This window comes from Balaenoptera musculus, chromosome 2 (assembly GCF_009873245.2).
Source record: "Balaenoptera musculus isolate JJ_BM4_2016_0621 chromosome 2, mBalMus1.pri.v3, whole genome shotgun sequence".
In the NCBI taxonomy this organism is placed as follows: domain Eukaryota; kingdom Metazoa; phylum Chordata; class Mammalia; order Artiodactyla; family Balaenopteridae; genus Balaenoptera; species Balaenoptera musculus.
Genome location: NC_045786.1, coordinates 122,676,635 through 122,683,510, shown reverse-complemented (window position 1 = coordinate 122,683,510; position 6,876 = coordinate 122,676,635).

The window sequence follows — 6,876 nt, the reverse complement described above, 5'->3', positions numbered from 1 at the left end:
TGACTCTGAGAAAAACTTATCTTCCAAAAAAATGAGGATTTTATTTATTTTGTGCTCCTTCTGTTTTATGTTTCTAAAAGTAACTGTCATCATGATTGAACACCTTTTCCTCAGTTTGATGTTTGTTTGTTCAATTATTTGGGTGGAAGAAAATTTCTTGTGATTACAATATGAATAATAGATATTTTAATGAAACAAACTTCCCATTGGATGACTGATGAATCATTGATATTGCTGATTTTTGCCTCATATGTAGCTTGGAGTATTGAAATTCCTTGCTGTACTAGGAATAACTCCTCTATTAAAAATAACACATTACTCTTATATGGCAGGGGAAGTATACATTTTACATATTTTTGAATGCAGAACGGGGAACCATTCAAAGGAAACTCCTTTACCTTTTGACAAAGATGACAATGATGATAATAAAAATAAATTTTCTCTTTGGAAGAGCCATATGGGCTCTTAGAAAGGGATATGTCTTTAATAAAATCTACAAAGTTAGAGTAAGTAAAATTTAAAATGTCCATAAGGGTAATGTTAAAGCAAATTCTACAACAAAGGGCAGACACAGCATAAGGATATTTCAAGTGAGACAATGGAATCTCTTCTTCAACTTCCATTTCAGGCATATTTCGAGGTTGTAAAGAAAGATGGGGAACCATTCAGCTCATAGCTAATGTTTCAGAAGTTGGAGCCCCAGTTCCATTGGTAGATGACTCGAGGACTTACCTTACAGACAGATGACCTGGGAATGAGCCATGACCTTAGCAGAGAAGCCAGGGAGATATAAGAGCTCATGATGCTGCTCCAAACAGAAATTTCAATTTTATTATTGTCATAGGTTTGTCAAAAATAAATGAATCTCCTTTTGTATAGTTCCTTGGTACACACTCAAAAATATGCTAAATATATACTGTCCCTGCCTTCTATGAGTAATATATTAATGTTTATAAGGAATTATTCACAGCACAGCAAAGGGAAATTATTTCAATGCACCAAGCTACATATAAAGTAAAAATAACCAACAGCAATAGGAATTTACTCTAAAATTATTATTTAGGCTATCCCTTCAAGAGAATTACTTGGAGACGTTGCAGAAGAAATTTATTGCACCCAAATAATTGCACAAGCAATGAGTCTGTAGGTACATATAAAGATCAAAAAAGGTATGTAATACTTGATTTCTGGATTTATGCCTTTTAGGTCTCTGGTACATTCAGGTTGATATTTGCAAATGGTTGTAGATATTCAGTTATAGAACTCAAGATTCTGTTCAACGATCAGTTAACAAACATAACTGAATGTCAGAAGTGTGCCTGGAATGCCGAAAGACACTGTGATACACTGGTGAGTTGAACAGACTTGGAACCCTGTAGAGCTTATATGCTAATGGTAAAGACAGGATAGTGACCATATAATTTTAGAAAAGGACTACAATTTTTAAAAATCATTATAAATTGTAAAAATTCTGGCAGAATTATGAGGCCCACTTCATTTGGGAAATTTGAAAAGGCATCTCTGAGGCTCTGACATTGATGGTGGGACCAGAAAGAGAGAAATGTGGACTAGTAGTGTTTATATGTGTGTTAAGTGAGGCCTCAAGCACAGATGGGATTGCCCAGTAATAATGTTCCGAATGAGGAAAAAGAAAGGGCTAATAACAGAGTCCTTGACTAATGCCAATATTGCATGTAGGAAAGAAAGTGAGTGTAGAACTAAGATGTCATAATGTAGGAGGAACAGTCAGAGATAAATAAATCCCCCACATACGAACGAGTTATGTTCTAAGAGTGCATTCGGAAGTCCAATTTGTTCATAAGTCCAACAAAGTTAGCCTAGGTACCTGACTAACACAATCAGCTATATACAGGTAGTACTGTACTGTAATAGGTTTATCATACATTTCACACAAATAATACATGAAAAACAAACCAACACAAAAAATAAAGAAAACATTTTTAATCTTATAGTACAGTACCTTGAAAAGTACAACAGCTGGCATACAGGGGCTGGTAGCAATACCAACTATATCATTGCTGCTTTTACACTTGCTTCCAGACAACCTAGGCTTGAAATAAAGATACTGTACTACTGTACTCTATACATTACTGTACAGTAAAGTACACAAAAGCACAACCACTTGTAGAGGATGCACGCACGTGACAATGTATGTCAGACACGTGAACTAACTTACGTGATTGGGCATGCGAATGCACATTCACATCTTTGAAAGTTCGCAACTTCAAGGTTCATATGTAGGGGACTTACTGTAATAGTAAGGGAAGAAGAAAAAGATGACAAAATTTTATTATATTCGTTAGCATATAACAAACCCTTTCAAGTAATTTACATGCTTTAATTTATTTAATCCTCAGAGATGTAGTTTGTTTACACATGAGGAAATTAAGGCATAGAAAGTTCAAGTAATTTTCCCAAAGATCATAAAGCTAGCAAATGGAAGACCAGGAATTTGATCCAGGCAGTCTGAATCCAGAGCTTATGTTCTTAACCTCTATGCCAGTAAAGAAAGAAATGCATGGATTAGTAGTTTGTTGACTACATACTATGCTAAACACTTTACATATAATATCTCAATTAATATTCAAAAGAATCCTATTTTGGAGGTGAAGTTAATATTCCCACTTTAGAGACAAAGAAACTAAAGCTTAGGAAAATTAGATAAGTAAGTATAGAAGTCATATTCAGGTCTGTCTAATTTCTTACCACTCCTCCTCCCTGTGTCTTCAAACTCTACTCCAACTTGTCTTTGGCATATGAACAAGCTCAAGTATTTCTCATATTTAAACACACCTCCCACATACTATCTCACAATGTTTGTTTTCTTTAGCTTAATGCTTACTGTTCATCTTTCCTAAGCTTTGGTTTCCTTGCCTCTAACTGTGAATTGCTGTGCGAGTACAAATCATGATTTTCTGAAGGGACGTTAAGTCTCTTAGTACCCTCATATATCAATCACTCCTGGAAACTACGAAAACCATTACAGATATGTAATAGTTATCATATTATCAAATATGCAAATGTAATCCAACATAAGTGATGCAATGGGTATGGTGGGTGAGTATGTAACATTTCTGAGCATACTACCATGAAGTATTACCTAGTACATTATTTTCAATTGGGTGATAATAAAATTTTAGAGAATTTTCCTCCTGCCTTGTAATTTTGAAATTAAACATAATAAGTAGGGAAATGTGAGACAAGAAACTGATTTATATGGAATTTGATTTTTTTTAACATCTTTATTGGAGTATAATTGCTTTACAATGGTGTGTTAGTTTCTGCTTTATAACAAAATGAATCAGCTATACATATACGTATATCCCCATATCTCCTCTCTCTTGCATCTCCCTCCCACCTTCCTTATCCCAGCCCTCTAGGTGGTCACAAAGCACCGAGCTGATCTCCCTGTGCTATGCAGCTGCTTCCCACTAGCTATCTATTTTACATTTGGTAGTGTATATATATCCATGTCACTCTCTCACTTCATCCCAGCTTACCCTTCCCCCTCCCCGTGTCCTCGAGTCCATTCTCCACATCTGCGTCTTTATTCCTGTCCTGCCCCTAGGTTCTTCAGAACCATTTTTCCCCCCTAGATTCCATATATATGTGTTAGCATACAGTATTTGTTTTTCTCTTTCTGACTTACTTCACTCTGTATGACAGACTCTAGGTCCATCCACCTCACTACACATAACTCAATTTTGTTTCTTTTTATGGCTGGGTAATATTCCATTGTATATATGTGCCACATCTCCTTTATCCATTCATTGATTTTGTTTTAATGGATGAACCTTTTAGTCATTGAAAAAATCCTCTGAAAAATTGATCAAAGCCTTAAATTCAGTGTTATCATCTAAGTAATTTGCTTTGACATTAAATTATTACTAGACTTTTTAGATAACCTATAAATAAGGTTCTATCTCTACACAGATAACAAGAGAGATAATATAGTGTATTTGTGAAGCAAATATGCATATGATGCTAGTAATAGTTAATTTGTCAGATGAGCAGTTTAATAATATCATTGATTTCAGGTCAATTAAATTGGCATTCTTTATGAGGACATTTGGATAAATACTTAAGCATAGAAATTATAGTACTGAACATAAGGTATATATTTCTCCTAGAGGTTTTATTTATTTATAGTTATGGGAGAGGAGAGGCTACAGATACATGCTCCAAGAACTCCTGGGATCCCAGGCTTGTTAAGCAACTGTTCATTTTTGGTTCATTCCAGTTATTAATCTGCAACTCAACTATAACACATAAATTCATTACAAGGAACAAGGTGAATGTTGTGGAATATTTAACTTTTGTTTTTCAGATGAGCAAGGTGAAACAGTACAGAGAGTCACATTGGACAATGTTGCTGAGTGGTGAGCTAGACAAGATGACCTTTCCAATCAAAACACATTAAAATTCTATGAGAGCCAATTGTTTGTAATGGAAATGGAACAGGCTTTGTCCTTGATATTTGCAAGATGTACACTTTCAGCTAGAAAACCTTTTGAACCCCCGTTTCCTCATCAGTGAAATGGGGTAACAATAACAGTCAGGACTGTTGTAAGATTTATAAATTTTGGTAAAAACTTATAATGGGTTTTGAATATTAAATGTTCAAGGGTAGCTACTACTGTGTTTTCACCTAGTAGTTTAATAATTTTAATATTACAATTTTTCATTTATACATACATATTTAACGTAATCTCATACTATGACATAGCAACTTTAGAATCCATTTTTAACCACTGTTTAAGATTTTGAATTGACTTTATAAAAATAACCTCTTATTTGAAAGTGTAAGACTTCCAAGAAATTGTAAAAATAATACTGAGTTCTCATATACCCTCCAATCAGCTTCCCCAATGTAGTATCTTACATAAGCATAGTAGCATTTTTATAACCAGGATATTGATGTTGGTACAATATTATTAACTCAGGCACAGACATTTAAATTGACTTTGAGCATGTATCAGTTTCTGTATTACTCTGCACTAATATGATAATGCCAAATGCATCATCAACTGTTTGTCAGGTTATCAGCCATATTGAAATAGTTAAAGCAATTATAACCAAGATGCAGCATGTATTACGCCTAGGGTTTGGAGGAATTATCTAACTAGATCAAATTATTTTTCAACCATGAGCCAAAAATTGTATGCATTTTAACATTATTTTGGTATTTCCATTCCAACATATAATTCTTGGTATCAAATATCAACACTGTATTTACCAACTATGTAAAGTTGAGTAGGTATCTTAATTTCCCTTTGCCTTAGTTTCCTTATCTATAAAAAAGAGATCATGATAGAATGTTGTCATATTGTGTTGGTAAAATGAGTTAATGTGTGAGTTCTGGTAATTTACCTATTGTTTTTCTGCTCCAAGCTTACTATTCTATCTTCTGTTCTGTGACGCTGATACAAGAACTCTGCAAAGTACATTTCTTGAGCTTTCACACCAAAAGAAGACCAAACATACACACATGACTCCTTAGGTTCCACCAATGGAAGGTTCACAAAGGAGATTGTAAAGTGGAAAGATGGCACTACCTTTTTTCTTTTTTTTTGATATTTTATTTTATTATTTTTTATTAATTTTTATTGGGGTATAGTTGCTTTACAGTGTTGTGTTAGTTTCTGCTGCACAGCAAAGTGAATCAGCTATACATATACATATATCTCCTATTTTTTGTATTTCCTTCCCATTTAGGTCACCAGAGAGCACTAAGTAGAGTGCCCTGTGCTATACAGTAGGTTCTTATTAGTTATCTATTTTATGTATAGTAGTGCATATATGTCAATCCCAATGGCACTACTTCTAAGGAAGACACTACCTTCCTGTCTTCAAGTCCTGATCAGTATCATTTCATCAGGCAGCTTATAGCAGTCTTATCTTTCATTGTACCCCTTTGTTAATCAGAGTGCAACTTTGCTCATGCCTTTTCTCCCAGAGTCTGACACAGCCTCACAACAAGCATCTGATGGGTCAAATCTGCTTCTCCAATGTCTGAGCATCAGCTGCGCAGTTTTCCCTAGAGGGCCAAGCACCATCCCTGCAGGACACGCTGAGTTCCAGGTTCTGGTCATGTGGCTTCTTTTGTGTTCTTCTGGTGGTAGAAGTTTCATGCAGTACTCTACATGAATTCAGCATCCCTTTTGCTCTTTCAGCAAAAGCTTCCTAACACTTCTATAACCAATTCTATACATGAAATCTCCTATTTTTGAGATACCTAGTGGGCTTTGCTTTCCTAACTGGACGTTAAATACTATAGTATGTGGTACAAAGAGTATTCCAGGGCTAATATTGATTTGCTTATGCCTTTGACCTTGAAACAAAGGTCAGTTTTGGCTGAGTTCTTTGCCAATGGAAAATAGGATTCTGGTAATCTCTTACATGCAGTGTCATTGCAGAAATTAAATTATCACCACAAGTAGTTTGGGATATCTATTAGAATCAAGTCTTTGGAAAAGCAAGTAGTCCCTGAACTCAACTATTATGGTAGGAATTCTGATGGTAATGACTGGGAGTTTTGATGGCTGTCTCTAACTATACTAGAGAGTTTTAAAAAAGAAAATGAGAAAGCTGAGGGGTTTAAATTCTTTTAATGTCATGTCAGAGAACCAGAATTCTATGACAGCCTTAAATTAATCTCTAATTTTTTGTAGCCACAGTAAATAGTTAAAAGTCAGACCTATATTTTAATGTACATTTTTCAAAAATTAAATGTTAAGTCTCTTTTATGCATATTGGGGCATTGATTAGGAGTAATGGAATCCTGAGACCCAGAATAGTAATATATACTTGTACTAGAATAAAACTGGTAATCTTGAATTGCTAAGCCTTCCTGAC